At 48.3% G+C, this 19,153-nt stretch overlaps 1 protein-coding gene across 8 annotated transcripts in view; it reads right to left on the reverse strand.

The window, feature by feature from the left end:
- Nucleotides 1-19,153, reverse strand: part of R3HDM2 (R3H domain containing 2) — a 127,736-nt gene that overhangs the window by 56,425 nt on the left and 52,158 nt on the right. Inside the window, exon 1 of one of the 8 annotated variants that reach the window (XM_073319351.1) lies at nucleotides 8,642-8,663. The exons of the other annotated variants lie outside the window; for them this stretch is intronic. The gene's annotated coding sequence lies outside the window, so the exon portion shown is untranslated. Of the gene's footprint in view, nucleotides 1-8,641; nucleotides 8,664-19,153 lie in introns of those variants that run through there. 8 annotated transcript variants of the gene reach the window in all.

Genomic DNA, 19,153 nt, shown 5'->3' on the forward strand with positions numbered 1-19,153 from the left:
ATCACTGATAACAGTGTAAAGGTGCAAACTGCAGGACCCCACATGGTTGGGGCTGTTGACCTTCAGATATCAATCCAAGTTTTTCTCTTGTGCCTATCACTGTGGTATCTGAACGCTAAGACAGACTCGGGGATCTGAGCGCATGCAGTCAAAGGAGTTCCCATGGTGCTTGTCACAAGGTGTAAAATTCCAAATTCTGCAACTCCATTCTTGTTCCTCTAATTCCCCTGCAGTTTTCAACTCAGTGCTGGTTCTTTTGTCACTTCCTGTCCCGAACGGTAATTGTAGTATTCCTGTACATCTGCATACAGCAGCCAGCTTACGTTCCAGAGGGGGCTGCATTTCAGTGGCAAGGAAGACAATTCCCTTGAATATCTTCGTTTTTAAACTAAGGGCTGGAGAAAAGCTGACAGGCAGAGCACACGGTTTGGACAGACACATCCTTTAGGGAAGGATTTATTCAAGGGGATACTCTACAGCCTAGTAAATAGGGAAGGATAGAGGTTGATAAAGTACAGGTAGGAACGGAAGAGAAACAATCAAACAAGAGTCCCATTCAATTACGTCACATCAAGGCAGATAACTAAATATTGACAACTTTTCTAAATGCTTGTATACAAATGCAAGAAGTCAAAACACTAAGATGGGTGAACCCGAGTTAAACGAGGCTATTGATAAAACAGGCTTCACAGAAACGTGGTGGTACCATGATAATCAATGGGAGACGGTAACACCAGAGTACAAAATATAGAGGAATGACCGAGCAGGTTGCTCTGGCGTGGAAGTGGCACTTTGACCTGTGAAAGAAAGCACAGAGTAAAACATAGTGAAAACCGTAAATGGATCAAACTGTGCCACAGAACCTCGATGGACAGAAATCTCCTGCTTGAATAATTCAAGTGTGGCAATAGGAGTGTACTACGGACCACCTGACCAGGACGGTGACAGCGATTCTGAAATGCTCAGGGAGATTAGAGAGGCTACAAAAACAGCCAATCAGTAGTAATGGGAGATTTCAACTGTCACCCATTGCCTGGGAAAATGTCACCCCAGAACAAGATGCAGAGAGAGAATTTCTAGACACTGCTCCTTGGAGCAGCCACTCCTGGAACCCGCAAGGGGAGCAGCAGTTCTTGGTTTAGTCCTAAGTGGCATACAGGATCAGATCCAAGAGGTGACTATGGCAGAACCGCTCAGTGATAGCGACCATACCGTAATTCAGTTTAACATGCTTGTAAGGGGGAGGGGCGTATACCAGAAGAGCTCACCACAGCAGCATTTCACTTCAAAAAGGGGAACTGCACAAAAAAGAGGAAGCCAGTTACAGAGAAATTAAAAGGAGCAGTCACAAGAGCGAAATACCTGCAAGCTGCATGGAACCTAAAAATGTCATTATGGCACAACAGAGTGAAAGAGGTGGTTAGAGACAAAAAGACATCTTTTAAATACTGGAAGTCAAATCCTACTGAGGAAAATAGAAGGGATCTTAAGCTCTGATCTTAAACTCAAACTCAATTGTAAAAGTATAATTAGGGAGGCCAAAAACAAATCTGAAGAGCAACTAGCAAAATACACACAAACTAAGAGCAAAAGGTTTTTTTTAAAGTACATCAGAAGCAGGAAGCCTGCCAAACAATCAGTGGGACAATCAAGGTACTCAAGGAAGACAAGGCTGTTGAGGAGAAACTCAACGAATTAATTTGATGGGTCTTCAAGGCTGAGGATGTGAGGGAGATTCCCACACCTGAGCCATTCCTTTTAGGTGACAAATCTGAGGAACTGTCCCAGATTGAGGTGTCAATAGAGGCGGTTTTGGAACAGACTGATACATTAAACAGTAATAAGTCACCAGGACCAGATGGTATTCACCCGAGAGTTCTGCAAGAACTCAAATGTGAAATTCACAAAAAGAAAAGGAGTACTTGTGGCACCTTAGAGACTAACCAATTTATTTGAGCTTAAGCTTTCATGAGCTACAGCTCACTTCATCGGATGCTAAGTGATCTATTGCTTAAATCAACCTTTGGCAGATAGCTAATGTGATGTGATTTTTTTTAAAAATGTAAAAGAGGTGATTGTGGCAATTACAGGCAGGTAAGACTACCTTCAGTACCAGGCAAACTGGTTGAAACTACAGTAAAGAACAGAATTATCCGCCCCACAGATGAACGTGATACGTTGAGGAAGAGCCAATACGGCTTTTGTAAAGGGAACTCACGCCTCACCAACCTATTCAAATTCTTTGAGAGTATCAAACAAACACGTGGGAAAGGGGGATCCAATGGATATAGAGTACTTGGACTATCAGAAAGCCTTTGACAAGGTCCTGCCCAAAGGCTCTTAAGCAAAGTAAGGAATCATGAGATATTGGGGAGGTCCTCTCATGGATCAGTAACTGGTTAAAAGATAGGAAACAAAGGGTAGGAATAAAAGATCAGTTTTCACAGTGGAGAGAGGTAAATAGCAGGGTCCTCCAAGGATCTGTACTGGGACATGTGCTATTCAGCATATTCATAAATGATCAGGAAAAAGGGGTAAACAGTGAGGTGGCAAAATTTGCAGATGATACAAAATTACTCAAGATAGTTAAGCCCAAAGCAGACTGCGAAGAGTTACAAAGGGATCCACAAAACTGGGTGACTGGGCACCTCAATGGCAGATGAAATTCAGTGTTGATAAGTGCAAAGTAATGCACATTGGAGAATATTATCTCAATACACATACAAAATGATGGGGTCTAAATGAGTTATCAGTCAAGAAAGAGATCTTGGAGTAATTGTGGGTATTTCTCTGAAAACATCTCCTCAATGTGCAACTGCAATAAAAACAATCTAACAGAATGCTAGGAACCATTAGGAAAGGGGCAGGGAATAAGACGGAAAATATCACAATGCCGCTATATAAATCCCGCACCTTGAATATTGTGTGCAGTTCTGGTCAACCCATCTCAAAAAAGACATATTAGAACTGGAAAAAGTACAGAGAAGGGCAGCAAAAACGATTGGGGTACGGAACAGCTTCCATATGAAGAGAGATTAAAAAAAAGACAGGAACTCTTCCTAGTAGAAGAGATACAAGTAAGGGGGATACGACAGAGGTCTATAAAATCATGAATGCTGTGGAGGAAATGTATAAGGTAGCATTATTTATCCTTTCAAACAACTTAGGAACCAGGGGTCAGCCAAAGAAATTAATAGGCAGCAGGTTTTAAATAAACATAAGGAAGTCCTTCTTCACACAATGCAGTGTCAACCTGTGGAACTCATTGCTGAGGGACATTGTGAAGGCCAAAAGTATAAGTGATTTCAAAAAAGAATTAGATCAGTTCATGGAGGATAGGTCTATCAATGGCTAATAGCCAAGATGGTCAGGGACGCAACCCCATGCCCTGGGTGTCCCTAAACCTCTGACTGCTAGAAGTTGGGACTGAATGACCGTGGCTGGATCACTTGATAAATTGCCTTGTTCTGTTCACTCCCTCTTAAGCATCTGGCACAGGCCATGGCCAGAGACAGGATACTGGGCGAGATGGACCATTGGTCGGACACACTATGGCCATTCTTATGTTCTGATCTCGCAGTGTTTTGGAGATCCTGCTGGATGGGAGAAGGTGCCACATCAGTGCGAGATTATAATTTCGATGGGATTAAGAAGTGTACTAACCATCCTGCAGCATGCCTGAAAATAGCCATTGCCGTGCTAACCCGCCTGTGAGAGAGGAAAGGATATTTGCAGCCAGGCAGAGATGGCTGACAATGACAGGCAGGGACTCGAGCCATTTCCATGCCCCAGAACCACAGCCACAAAGCCTGAGCTGGGCTTTTAGCAGATGAAAACTCAGCCAAACTCATGATAAAACGACACCCCTGCAACTCTGCTCATGTGTAGGGGGGAGAAGGTCAGCCAGAATCCTCCATTTTTCTTCCCACAGCCTCAGATGGAAGGCTAGGGCTGGCAGGCGGTCCCCACTGAGAAGTTTGCAGCTCCTGCGGTGGCCAGGGTGGGGGTGTCCCTCTGTTTCCTCCCTTAAGGAAGGAGTGGTGCTGCTCTCCCACCCCAGCATCGTCTGGGCCGTCCTGCAAACGCTGATCCATTGCACTGCCTTTCTTGTTCATTTCAGAAGGTGCAACATGACGACTTACATCCCAAAAGCCAGGTCAGGATCTGGCCTTGCATTGCTGGGTCTAGGGAAATGGGACTGGTGCACATTTTAAGCCTAACCGCAGTCTGGCTTGTTTTGCCCCACAATGTCTTGGGGTGGGGCGGGGAAGCGACTTATCTCCAGGCTGAATTTGTACTTTATAAACCTCCCTGAATAATGCAGGGATAACACAAATCTTCTGATGCCTAAAATGGTCTCAAGTGTGAACACAGTATTTAGCTTGACAAAGTGCCATTTAAATATAGGCCACTGCAACAACAGAGCTCTTCTACCAAAGCACGGCAGCTTGAACTGGCTCGGTCACAGATTTCAAAGCACCTGGATTCTTCCAGAGCCGTGAAACACCTTCCTTTACTAAGTTCTGAGCAACAACAAGAAATAATCATCCAGAATCTTATCATCAAACCCGACTTTAAACCCAGAGGCTCCTCAAAAAGCAGAGCCAGACACAAACTCCCTCTTAGCAGACCCTGTTGGTTCCCTCGCAGCAGGATGGACGGAGCTCAGGGAATAGGCTCATAGAGGGAATAAAACAACCTGGCACATACAAAGCAATTTACTCGTCCCTTCATTTCTGTGCTCCCTTTCCCACTACTGCCACAGTCGAGCTCAGCCCACTGGGCAATCCCGTCCCGAGGACATCACAGCCTGCTTCCATGGAAATGGCTGTCGTCACTGAATCTGGCTGTGAGATCAAAGGGAGGGGATAAGCAGATAGGGAAAGCCCATTTTCAAACACGAATCTTTGATTTATAGCATGAGTGGCAGGAAGATTCGCACACGAAAGGTAGCGGGGATACAGGATCAGCTGTGATGCATTCCGAGTGCCCAGCTCTCCAGGCTCCAAATTCCCTGAGCTACCCACGGACCGGCCTCTCAAACGCCCCTCGTGTTAGTCCCAAAGTTACCCGTGCTTCACACAAATACAGCGCTCCCCTCACTTTTATTGCTCAAAATGGTTAGACTCACTAAACTGTGGCACGGATGAGATTTTCACAAGGACAACAGATCAGTCAAGCATCTCACGCCCAATAAAAGCCAATATGATTTGGGTGCTTGACTCCCACTGAAGCTCACTTCATCGGCTGTAGCTCACGAAAGCTTATGCTCAAATAAATTGGTTAGTCACTAAGGTGCCACAAGTACTCCTTTTCTTTTTGCGAATACAGACTAACACGGCTGTTACTCTGAAACCTGACTCCCGCTGGTGTCTTTGATAACCTCTCCCACTGGGTCCCCCACGTGCATTTTGTCTTTAGCACCACAAACCATGAGAAACTTAACATGATGGGGTGGGGGTCACAGCTATGCATAAGCCTGACCCTGCTGAAAATCCATTCCCAAAAGGTACCTGTTAGCCAGTGACACAACATAGATTTCACTTGCTGTTAAAGCGGAGACACTTGAGAGAAGACAATTCTACTCCCCAGGTCATAACACAGCAAACCGCAGTAGCTCCTTATACTGCACCCACCACGAGACTGTCCGGCACTAGGTCTACATGACACTTTCGATTCATTTTAAACTCCTAATGTCTCAGGTGCTTTGAATTTTTTCTCCCCTCTGAGAGGCCAGATTTGTCTGGGATTTAATACATTCTTTGCCATCTATAGCACTTTTCACACAAGGATCTCAAAGCACTTGGCAATTATTTGTAATACCATAGGAGCACCTGAGAGCCCTAGTCATGGACCACTAACCCAGTGTGCTAGGCACTATACAAACCAGTGGATGGGTAATGCATACCCTCCTTTTACACAGGTGGAGAGGATCGCACAGGGGGGCAGACAGAGTCCCTGGCTCTAGTCAGTAGCCACTCAAGCTTAAGGCTGATTTACTTAGAAAACATGATTGTTATGGTGGGCGTGACTATGCAAGATCGAGGACCTCACTGCACTAGACCCTGCACAAATAGAGCGACACACGCAGTCCCTGCCCCAAAAGACCTTACGATCTAAATAGACCAGACAGACAAAGTGAAGGGAACAGTATTAAGCAAGCAGAAGCAACAAGGGGATGGTTTGCCAAAAGAAGATGGGTTTAAATGATGCCAGAAAGAGGTATTTAAATCATATTCTATTAGTGGGGTTACAAGGTCTCCTCCTAAAGCTCACAGGGATTTTGGGGTCAGAGCTTCCCCCCTCCGCCTGATCTAAAGTCTTGGATGGGGGGGGCGAGGGAGGGAGAAGGTGGACATCGATGAGGAAGGACCGAGGTTTCCTCTAACTGTGGAAGCTGTAAATATCCGTAGCCAGCTCCTCACCAGGTTGCCACACAAGATAGATCTCTTTAAAGAGAGTACCTTGTCTCTCCATATCACACCAATTTTCCTTCCCCATCACTGGCTATTACTGTGCTTGCTCACAGACAGGGGAACTGCCATCCCTGACGTCAGCGATTAATGAGGGTTGTCCACCACAGGGGTTTCCTGAAAAGCTAGCAAGAAATTATCCACCTTCTTTCTACAGTGTCAAGATTCACTAAGCCAGCTCGGCTCTGCCTTGGGATTTCTTTAACCCTTCCAAGGCTGGAATGTTAACCCCTGGCACAGTTCCCTCCGCCAAAGCGTCCTATCTCTGCAGAATTCCCTCCATCTGAACCAACAACAGAAACAGACTATGCCAGCTAGAAAGACACTTGCAAACGCCAGGTTGGCAGCTTGTTTCGGGAAAGGGAGAAGGGTGTCTAAGAGTAAATACAGCTTTTAACCCCTTCTTCCTTGAGAATCGAGCAGGCTTTCAGGTGCCATGTCGGTGCCAATTGGAACTGTAAGCTCAGCAAGGTAAAGACAACCGGCAGAAAGCACCAGCCAAGCTGCTAAGTACCAGTACTTGGAGAGCACTGATTCTGATCAAAAGTTCACTGACTTCTTATCAGCTTCTGAATGGGAAGATGCAAAATGACAGACACATACACAGACTGAAGGCCAAACTACACAGCAGCTACACTGCAGAAGATGCCTGGATAGCTTTCAATTAGGGGATTATACCGGAACAATAGGATCGGGGTTGAGTTAAGCACAGTTGTTAAAACCTTCACATGGTTTAAGCATCATCTGAAGTGTGCCAGCCACTGGTGAACTTTTGTTGAAAAAAGGGTCTACATGCCAGCACTTGCTCATCCTCAAACCTCTCCCCTTCTAGGGCTCCTGCTCCTACGTCATCACGCTGTAGCAGAAGATAGCTCTTAGCCACTGGACATTTTACGCAGCCATCAGGTATCGCAGCAACTACGAATGACCAAGCCATGGATGTTTTCAAAGGAAGAGGCAGAAATGGAATAGATCAAGGAATAAAATCCAATGCTGAGATGATGAGAGGGGGGGAAAAACAGCTGCAACTTTGAAATGCCAGCTCCGGGAGCTGGGTTTGAAAATGGAAGGGGACTTGGGGAGGGGATAAAGAATCCCAGTCCCCCACCTCCTTGCTGAAAACCTAAGGGATTGCTGAAGTGTCACCATTCAAAGCAGCAGATGCTGCTGTTATTTTCAGACCCTCCCGCTCCAGGTGATGCTCACAAATCTAGATTCTGGGGCTTTTTCCAAAATAAACAAACAAACTAGCCTCATTTTCAGGGGGAGAAGGAAAGAGGTCCATTCAGCTACCAGCCCTCCCATCATATTCAGCAGAACCAGTTCCCAACACTGGCTCTAAAGTGGAGAGAATGCCATTTCGAATGGGATTTTCTCCTGTATTATAAAGCAACTCTTTGGAAGAGGGGTGGGGAGGTTTGGAGGTGCAGAAGAACACCTCATGAGTCTGTTAATATCCAGCCCAACACAGCAGGACATTCATGATGAGAAAAATCTTAGCCAGAAGAGGTGGGGAGAGGGAGAAACAGCCCTGTAGGAAATCTAACTGCATAACTTAGCCTGAATATCTCAAATGGCACGCGGCCAGCCAGCTAGTCAATTGCTCACATCCGAATAGTCAACATGCAGCTTTAATCCAAACAACCCCCTCTCTCCCGCCCCGAAATTTAATTTGGCAAAGCGGGGGGGGGAAGGGGGCTTCTCTTTTTAACTTGAGAAGAAATTGCCAGGAGCAAGGTGCACAAACGCGCAGCCAAAATGCAACAAAGCTTGATAGCCCGGCGTGGGGAACTCCTTAATGACATGGAGGAACGCAGTATGTATATGGGGGATTCCCTTGTTTCCTGTAGCTGCATCCACAGCATCACAAAAGCCTCAGCTCCAGCTCACAACCCCCTGAACAAAATCCGGACATCAAAGGGGGAGAGACTAGAGAGACTCTTGCACTAACCGGAGCACTGAACATTTCTTTAATTAATCCCATTCAACCAACAGAAACCCTGACACTCATTCACCATACTGGAGTGGTACAGAAACCGCCATCATTTAAAACGCTATCAATATCATATTCTGTATCTAGAGAAACGAATCTCCGGTGATCTCTCTAGCTCAAATTCACCGGAGACTTTATTCTAAAAATAAACTCACCCCCGTGGTTCTGCACTCACCGCAAGTCATCTATTTCCCGTTCTCAACCGAGACTTCATCGCCAGGACCGGTTCTAGAGGAATTTTGCCAGGAGATTTTTGCTTCTTGGAAGCCTGCTCCCCCCCCACCCCCCCCAGCCCCCACCCCTGAATGAAATGCTAGCTATCTTTGCTGCTGGTATAGCAAGCTAATTGCTCTGATAAGCCACTCTGAAGCAAAGCAGAGCCCAGCTGTTTGGAAGGATGTCACAGAGCTCTGCCAATAGGCACATACACACCCCCTCTCCTTCTCATTCAAATACTTCAATGGAGCTGCCTCCGCAAGGCTCAGAGAAGGCTTTAAAGATACAGCATCCTTTCTACTGCCAGGCACTAAAACTACTGTCGAAAAGATCACCCAATAAACAGAAGCATCTTCTTCGAAGGGAATGGAAGCGTTCGGATAGTGCTGTGAAGAGTGCCGTGTAAAAGCTGAGGTAGGTTAGGGACAGGTTCAGATGATTATCACTTTGCTCTCTCACCATCATCTCCAAGCCAGTGGGAGGCTTGCATTTCTAACAGCTCCATTTTAATCTTTTTTTTTTTTTTTAGCATTTATTATTGGTTCAATGCTGACAATTCTTGCACTCCCTAGAATGCACAACCCATAGACCGCCGTGAGGAGATTTTAAGCCGCTCTCTTACTTCACTTTCGCCAGTGAAGAGGATCTTCGAAGTCATGCCGAACTGCACGAAGTGGTGCACAAACACAAAGGCTGGGTCTACACTAGAAAATTAGGTCAGCTGAACTGTATTGCTCAGGGCATGAAAAATCCACATCCGCGGGGTGCAGACAGTGCTAGGCTGCAGAAGAATTCTTCCATCGACTTAGCTAGTGCCTCTCGGGGAGGCGGATTACCTCCGCCGACAGGAGAGCCCCTCCAGTCGGCGCACATAGCGTCTACACTGAAGCGCTGCAGCAGTGTTCCAGGCCCATCGTTAGAGAGGGTCCAACCTACAAAGCGCTTACAACCGAAACAGACAAGACAGAGAGAGGGGGAGAGAAAAGGAGGATCACCATCCCTGATTTACAGATACCATCACCACCACCACCTAGGGCTTAGCTAGCACTTTGCATCCATCGATCTCAGCAGGTCAGTAATCATCACCCCCATTCTACGGATGGGGAAACTGAGACTCAGAAGGAAGAGACTTGCCCAAGGTCGCCCGCAGACAAGGGGCAGACCTCGGAACAAAGCCCACATCTTGTGTCCCAGTCCAGCACAGAGATTAAGGGTAAAACTTTCCAAAACATCTAAGCGACTTAGGAGCCTAAGTCCTATTTTCAAAAGTAACTTGAACTCTTAGGAACCTATGTCCCATTGACTTTCAATGAGAAATAAGGTCCTAAGTGCGGTGTCACTTTTGAAAACGTTACCCTAAGTGACTTGCTGCAAGTCTGTGTCAGTCAGGACTGGAACCCAGGTGTCCTGAGTCCCTCAAGACGTGTGTTTTGTTTGGTTCCTGATGCTGCTTGACATATATTCCACACTGGATCACTTGATGATTACTTGTTCTGTTCATTCCCTCTGGCATTGGCCACTATCAGAAGACAGGACACGGGGCTAGATGGATCTTTGGTCTGACCCAGTATGGCCACTATTATGTTCTTATATTCCAACATACTTGGAGTAGCATGATGAATGACTGTCTTAAGCTACAAAGAAATCTTTTTAATTATTTTAGAATCATTAAAAAATAGACTTGTGTCATGTCTGGCAGACTGTCCTTCTGATCTGCCTTTACAATGGTTGCAAAGTTAACGTAATCCTTTGTATTCTTCGGCTCTACCCAAATACAGTGCAACAGTAACCCTATTTCTTAAAGTAAAACAAACATTAGAAGCCCAACCCTCTTGAACAATACAACAAACGTACGGTCTGATTTGGGAAGGCAGCCCTGTTCAGAAAAGCACTCAAGTCGGTGCTTAAATTTAAACACATGCTTTAAGCCCCATGCAACTTAAGATGTTTAAAGTGCTTTCCTGAATCAGCGCCTTATGGTACGTCTACACTGCAGTTAAAGACCCACGACAGTGTCTCTCAGAGCGTGGGTCAACTGACAAGCTCACAGGGCTTGGACTGTGGGCCTCAGAACAGCAGTGTTGACATTCGGTTGGAGTCCGGTCTCTGAAACCAGCAATGGGGGGTCAGGTCTCGGAGTCCAGGCTCCAGCCCAAGCCCAAACATCTAAACATTTGTTAGCCCCACAGCCAGAGTCAACCGACCCGGGCTCTGAGACTCGGTGCCACAGGTTTTCCTCTGCAGTGTAGACGTATCTTAGAGCCCACGGGAACAACACACGAATATTCTTAACCAGCCATTCTTCCCTCTAAAACCTTTCGAGATGTTGGTAATTGCAAATAGTCTCCTCACACTCTCTGCCCAAGGAAACATTTACATCAGAAGCTGCAAAATGGAAAGACACAGATCCATAGCGTAAGAGTTCCTTAAATCCCGCCCCCATCACTACAAGATCTTTCCTCCATGCCTGACCAGCACACACAAGACTAAAAGGCTTGCTCACAGTCACACAGGGAGTCTGAAGCGGAGCAGGGAAATGAACCCAGGTCCCGCGGTCCCAGCTCTTCTGAAACGGGACCCTATGTGTAGACTTGGAAGGATTCGATTTTTATCCATGACTGTTGATGTTCCCGTACACACACAAACCAACAAAAAACATATTTCCATCCATGATCATCAAAATGTACAGGGAGGCGAAGTAAGAAAAATGCTTCTTGAGAACTTCTTGGCGTTTGCTTTAAGGATATTTACGGTGTCTATCCTGACACGTGATGTTGACAGCTTGTGTTTTAAACGGTTATAAATCTTAACTTTTTGAATCTCCACATCTATTGTCTTTAAATAATCACTGTCTGACACCCCCCACTGTCTGATCCCCCAGAACTTCCCACCACGGTGCAAATGTCAAATTGATAGAAAGTGAAAAAAAGCGCTTGAAAATAAATATCAAGATTATCAGTCCAAACAATCATTCTGCCAAGCCTACCTACGTGTCGGGAGTGTGCCCTGACTGCCTAACGTGGGCCCTGATCCTGCAAACGCCCAAGGGAATAACTCCATACACACACCATCCCCTTGAACGGAATGGACTGGAATTCCTCCTTGCAGAATCAGGGCCTGAGGCTGCAAGACTGGCGCGGCAGGGGCTGTCTATTTCTCTCTGTCCTAGAGGTGGGCTCTCAGCAAAGCTGAGGAGTCAGAAGCGAAGGGAGGCAGTGACTGGCTGGCTCTGCAGCAGCTCTATGCAGGCTGCGCATGCTCAGTGGCAGAGAGCGTGTGCTCAGAGTGACTCCCTGTGGCAAGTGAGCCCAGCTAAGCGGCAGGGCTCTCAGTGATTAGCCCTGGAGCTCTGCACTCTGGTTTTGCTCTTCAGGCCAGCAGGACTTCACAGGGCTGCACAAGGTCCAGATTCTCAAGCTCCTCCAAAAAGAAAAGGAGGACTTGTGGCACCTTAGAGACTAACCAATTTATTTGAGCATGAGCTTTCGTCAGCTACAACTCACTTCATCGGATGCATCCAGCTGTAGCTCACGAAAGCTCATGCTCAAATAAATTGGTTAGTCTCTAAGGTGCCACAAGCACTCCTTTACTTTTTGCGAAGACAGACTAACACGGCTGTTACTCTGAAACCTGTCAAGCTCCTCCGTGCATGGAGTAGCTACAGACTTGCACAAAGGATTAAGTACTTGGCAAACTACCGGCAAGCCTTGCGCGTGCCAGGGATCTTAGCCCAGCACAGAGAAGACCCAGCTAACTGGCCCACCATGCACTCTGCAGGCCAAAGGCTCCTTTGCCATTCCAGTGAGTCTCTCCAACCCGTCCCCGCTCAGACTCGGGGTAGCTGAGATCAGCCCCTGGTGTACGGGAGCTGTGCAGCATCAAAATTAGCAGTGGCGTAAAAGGAAATCCGTAGCATGCTCCAGCCCCTACTGTGCTGCCTGGCCTTCCTACCCTCAAGGAACCTCATGCTTCAGAGGGTGTGACAGCGTGTGGCCAAGCAGGCCTGGCACATATCCAAGAGGAGTGTGCAAAGCTGCAGGGGCCCTTTGGTTTAAACACCACAGCTGGTTATTAAGCCAGACTTGAAGCAGAGAGGAAAGTGCTGCAGGGCCGGACCAACGCAACTTCCTCCCTCACAGCATAGCCACCTGCAGGAGGCTCAGCAGGGGCAGGGTTCACAGCTTCTCCCCAGGGACCTTTCAGAGCGCTGCACTGGGAGGAACGGGTGCATGAGTACAGACTAATCAGGCCCTTTTAAAGATGGCAGCCTAAATACATGTCTCATTTCCGAGCCAGCGGCATTTCACCTTCATTAAACAAACATGTGTGAGGCTTTCCTCAGCTGCATCTGTCCCCCAGCTGGGAGGCAACAAATCCTGGGTGGGAGGAAGTGACAGTGAGTCAGCCCCCCCCCAGACCGTCTGGATTGCAGCAGGGGGCCGGGTAAGTCCCGCATGTAACTTGCACAGCTCCCGCTTTTCACAGCTGAGCACCATTTGCTCAGACCCCGTGTGCGTGCAATGAAAACTAGGTCAGAGACAGGGAAGCGCAGGAGAGATGCTGAAGCAAAGGGTATTGTTTGTGCTCCAGACTTGCAAGGAGGCTGCATGGGAATACCGGGGAACAGGCCAGCAGCACAGGTGTGAAGAGCACCCCCAGGCTGAACCTTCCCTCCCAAGCAAATGCAGATGAAGCCCTTGCAGCTCTCCCCGCTTGTTGCCGAAGGGGTCACCTGGTTATTGGGCGTATCCCAAGAGCTACAATACAAGGTGCTCCCTGGAGTGTAGTTTCTAGCCTCGTCTGCACTAGAGCTCACGAAGTACACACTTCATGGCACTGAACCGGTGGGACGGCACTGATGGAAACCCCCGTCATGCAGCCACGTCCTCCCAGCGTGAAGCTGCCGCAGCACGGTGAGTCTGTATGTACAAGGCTAGCTCGTACCACTGAAACCCTGCAGGAGGTTGGGTGAGGGGCAGTGCTTATCTATGGATTTCAATATTTAAAGGGCACCCATGTGTCACAGTTATTAATCAACCCCTCCCCCTCCAGCCCAGAAAGGGGCTGGGAAAGACTATCAATCTGGGCTCTGAGTTCCAGAGTTGAGGATCCTTGCTGACAGCACTTCAGCTGCCAGGTCCCTCCCATTTCGCGTGAGCATCGCAGCCGACCTCAGCAACTGCAGCATCGTACTAGGAGAGGCCGAGTAGTATGCAGGCAGCACCGCACCTGTGTAAGGATGCTTGGGTTGAAACCAGCTCCTTCAATTGCATTCAGCAATGCGCTGGAAGCCTGCGTAAATCCCGGTGTGCAAGGAGAAGGTGCTGCTGGCAGAAACACTGCTCAGCCAGGGGGTCAGCAGAGTATGCCCAGCAGCCATTTCCAAGCACATCGTAGTCATTCAGCCTGGGTTCCCGATGGGGCTGAGGGGAGCTAGGTGAATAGGGCGCCAAACTCACTAGGTCTCCTTTGCAACCACAGGCCCTGGACACAGAGACATGGATCTGTGTAGCAAAGAGTGGGAGGGACAGCGGGGATGAGGAGAATAGCTACTTGGGCCAGAGGGCTGGCGGAGGGAGGGGCCATCAGATCCACGCTTACATCAATGCAGTGACACCCCTCCTCACCCCCCCAGTGGCAGGTACTACAGAGCTGTGGTGGAGCCCTATGCCTGCAGGAGGAATTCTGTCCCTCAATCTCTTTAGTTCCCTGTACTCTCTCGGGCTTTGAATGGGGAAGGAGGACCCAGTGGCCCACACTTATTTGATCAGACACCTGCCCCTTGGGTTATTAACACTGTGGGCTCACTCCTAATCCAGGTAGTTTTCTTCCATATAGTCAATAAAGGGAAGCAAACATGATCCAAGTAGGAAGCATCCTCTCCCTGCTGTGGGTTCCCAAAGGCAGGTGTTTCTCGGGCCCCTGTTGCCGTTGGACCAAAAGCCCATGGATTTGCCATCAGCAGGGATCTAGGAAATCTCCCTAGCGAGACCGTGCTGCTAACTGGGTGAGGTGCTTTAGATAAACATCTCAACTGATACCCCAGAGTCCTGGTGGGGAACGGCCCGTGGATGCCGTGGGGCTGGGGAATTGCATCAACTGTGCAGCTATGGCCGAGCGAGCTGCGGCCTGTGCTCTCTTGGGCATTGCCAGCCACATTCCCGTTACAGCAAATGTATAATCAGTGGGAGGGAAAGAGGCAGAGGGGGCCGCTGGACTCCAAACAGCATGTAGCTACTTTGGGGATTTGCCCCAATTCCAGCCATGGGGGTAGGTGCCCCTGTGCAGACGGGCAAAGTCATTATTTGCACGGGGAGAGTTTTGCTGTACTGCACACTGCAGCTTATAGCTGTTTACAACTACCTACTCCAAGTGGTTATCCAGGTACAACAACCCTGATAGGGCAAATCTCCAGGGAGGGAGGGGGCCAACACCCCGAGGCCTGGGACGGAGTCCCCCACAAATCAGTGGGCCTGTGCCAATGCCACCTGCCGGCCGCTACGTGCTTCCCGCAGAGCAGGCTGGTACGAGGACACAAAAGAACAGGGACAAAGCCCCGAAGAGGAGCCACATGGGGTGCATGGGAAATGAGAGGGTTCCAAATCTCGGGGCCATCCAGGACTCTTGCTCAGCAGCCTTCACGTGCACTAACATAAGCAGGGAGTTCAATTTGCACACTTCAGCTCAAGAACTCCAGAGCCGCGGCTGCTGCCCTCACCTCACCCCCGCCACCAGGAAACACCGGGCCGCTGCTGTGCTGCACAAACCCAGAACAAGCTGCAAGCCTCCCTTGCCACCTCTGCGGAGCAAGGCAGCCCAGGGCCATGCCAGGACACTGCTAGAGCCCGCACCCCGTAGCTTAGCTATCAAATGTAAGCCAGCCCTAAGGAGGCTGGGTTGGCCACGGAGAGTGGGAGAGGAGAAGGCTAAAATTAGGCCATAGCGAGAATTAGCACTTTGCTAGTTAGAATCCTATAAGAAAGTGTTTTGCCCTAGATTTGCGTTCCAGTGAGCAAAAGTATCAGCTCCCTGTGAATCACAGAAGCATCATATGGAAAGCACTGCAAGGCATCGCAGTTGTCTGCTGCTCAGAGACTTGATATTAATGGCAGGCTGCGCCGGCTGCATTTTGGCATTTCAAATCGCGTGCTGCCGCTTATCTCGCTTAACTATTAATGGGGCCAGCCTGCTCTTCCAGCTCACCTCCCACCAAGATTTCCAAGGCATAACGACGACGGGAGGGCCGCAAACGACCAAGCACATTGGTAGGGATATGCCTGTCCCAAGCCAACAAGAACATGATGCTAAGCAGCTTTCTGGTTCGTAAACGTTTCTGGATGGACTCCCAGCGCGAGAGGTGGGGATCCAATCTCGGCCAGACACAGAGGACTGGTGTAAATGAAGGAGCTGCCCTGGTTTTCTATTACCGACTACACCCACAATCCATGACACGCATTAGGGGATGGACCCTGCACCATTAGAGCCAGTGGGGGATCCTCCTTGGATGGGAACAGCTCACAGATTAATCCCCAGGAGCACACGTCATACAGCTTCGCCTCCTGGCAGGCAGGCCAGAAGCAATGCTGCACTTGATGCATGTTCTACCTCCATTGCATTACTCCTCTTCTACCTTTTGCGCCGACTCCAGGCCATGGGGCACCGAGCAGGGATTAGAGACTCAGTGTGGAAATCCCAGCTTTCCCTGAGGCGCTGCCCAACCTTGCTCAGTAGGCTTCTCTCCATGAATTTATCTAGTTCTTTTTTGAACCCTGTTATGGTCTTGGCCTTCACAACATCCTCTAGCAAGGAGTTCCACAGGTTGACTGTGCATGGTGTGAAGAAATACTTCCTTGTGTTTGTTTTAAACCTGCTGCCTGTTAATTTCATTTGGTGACCCCATTTAGTTCTTGTGTTATGAGAAGTAGTAAAAAACAATTCCTTATCTACTTTCTCTACACCAGTCATGATTTTATAGACCTCAATCATATCTCCCCTTAGTAGTCTCTTTTCCAAGCTGAAAAGACCCAGTCTTATTAATCTCTCCTCATACGGAAGCCGTTCCATACCCTTAATAATTTTTGCTGCCCTTTTCTGAACCTTTGCCAATTCCAATATATCTTTTTTGAGATGGGGCGACCACATCTGCACGCAGTATTCAAGATGTGGTCGTACCATGGATTTATATCGAGGCAACATGATATTTTCTGTCCTATTATCTACCCCTTTCTTAATGATTCCCAGCATTCTGTTTGCTTTTTTGACTGCACGTTGTGTGGATGGTTTCAGAGAACTATCCACAGTGACTCCAAGGTCTCTTTCTTGAGTGGTAACAGCTAACCGTAACAGCTGGGGAGGAGCAAGGCAGGGGCTGTGCGCAGCACCAAGGTTACGAAATACTCCTGGCGGACAACCCTGCAGCTGGGACACCACCTGTGTGCAGCGGCTCCTCTCACATGCAGTTCCAGCCAGCAGCACAGCACATTCCACGCTCCTGCTGGGGACGCAGGGAGGAAGGACAGCTGCTGCTGTCTCTCCTCCACCAACGCCTCCCCTAGCAGAGGAGAGAGCCTGTGTTGTGCAGCTCCTTCCCTCCCACTAAGGGACAACCCCCTGCCACCTTGCGGGGGAGGCCAGAAGTAAATAAGAAGGGATGGGGGAGAAGGGATCATGATAAAGGGAAGCCAACCCCAGCAGGGAATAGGTGCAGAAGGAGAGTAAAGGGACAGGAGGAGGAGAGACAGAAGGAGAAGAAATGAAGTGATGAGACACGCTCAGGGAAAGAGTGCAGAGGAACTGATCAATTTCAGCAGGCAGCTCAAAAATTCCTCAGAAATAAAGTCCTTCCCACCCACTCCTTTTAAACAGTGACATTCCCTTCTCCTTTGGATAAGGGTCTGTATTGGGGAAGAGGAGAAATATAGAGAAAAAATTGCCACCCACCCCAAAACAAATGAAATCTCACACACACACAAGGGAGCCCAAAGCAAGCTTTAGCCGTCACACCCATCTGCATCCCAACCTAGTGGGGTACTTGACCAAGGGAGAGACTCCTGCTTCTCCCTCTCTCCCTGAGCTGCAGCCAGAGCAAAGGGCAAGTTGTCAGCAGCCAAAACAGCGAAACGGAACTCCATTGTGAACGCAAACGAGGGACTAGGGCAGCACAGCAGTTCTCCCCTCCCTGCCGCCCGGGCAAAGCCAATATTAACTACAAAAAAATCGGAATGATCACCCATTATCGCAGGTTGTGGCCAAACTCCCATCATCCCTTGCAGCCCCTTCTGAGCTGGGGCTAGCGTGATTTGACATGAACCAAATCTGTCAACGGCTCAAGACAGACACGTGGGCACCAAGGAGCAGTGGAAAGAACGTACTGCTCCATTCAGCTCCAAACAATGATAAATAATTCAGGAAGAGAAATGCCGCAATACAGAGCGCAGCAGGGTTTAAAAATAGAACATACACTGAAGTCAGGGGAACGGGGAAGAGGGAAAAGCTGTACAGAAAATGGATCTGCATCGACGAGACACTGCAACCAAGCCACCCAAAACTCGGCTTATTGATTTATTAGGAACTCAACAATACAACCACGATTTGGATTGTGGTAGCATCTAAGAACCAGAGTCCTGGACCAGGACTGTGGGTTGATACTTAAAAAGGCATCAACATTTGTCCTATCTTTTTCAGAAGAAGAACTGTATTGTCCAGGCAAGTATATCCGGGGGGCGGGGGGGGGGGGCGGGGGAAGGAACACTCCTGAAAGCAAAACCTCCTTTCTTGTGACCTTTTTAGCTAGCCCCATGCTCGCACATGTGGCTGTTATGCAAAAGTGACCCAATAACTAACACGTCCATTTGTGTGATGGAGGGAAAGAGACGGTCAGTAAACATTTCGTTTTCCCAAATAGCCCATGGTTTAGTACAAAAAATAAAAAATTACTAGGGAAGGCAACTTCAAAGGCCTCTCCGTGGAAGTGAAAAAAGTCCACTTCTCAGGAATTCAATATTCTGGGAACTCTCCATTGCAACCCGGCCTATTGCCTCTCTCCTTCACAATGGAGTCCCCTCGGCTATCTTGCTCAACCCTTAATGCAGTTTTAATGAAAAATAATCACATTTTTAACCTGACATGTGAACTGCTAATATATGGAAGACTTTAAATAAAGAAAAAATACATACAAAAATAAATGGACCCAGTATTACAATTGAGAGGCCCGCGATTCGATCAATATTTCATTTTGAAATGCCCTCATGATCTTAGGAAAATCTACTTGTTCTTGAAAAGTTAGTCTGTAACAAAACACCCACCGCTGTCTCCTGCTTGCCAGACTGCCCCTGCCTTCTGTTCCTGTGAGGGGAGCAGAGCAGCAAGAGAGCCAGGAATCCTGCTCACCCAATGCTTCGGAGAGCAAAGTGGTTTGTATATTTCAGTGCCAGAGCAGCGAGGCTGAGCAAAAGGGACGTTGGGATGCATG

This window comes from Lepidochelys kempii, chromosome 20, assembly GCF_965140265.1.
Source record: "Lepidochelys kempii isolate rLepKem1 chromosome 20, rLepKem1.hap2, whole genome shotgun sequence".
Classification (NCBI taxonomy): domain Eukaryota; kingdom Metazoa; phylum Chordata; order Testudines; family Cheloniidae; genus Lepidochelys; species Lepidochelys kempii.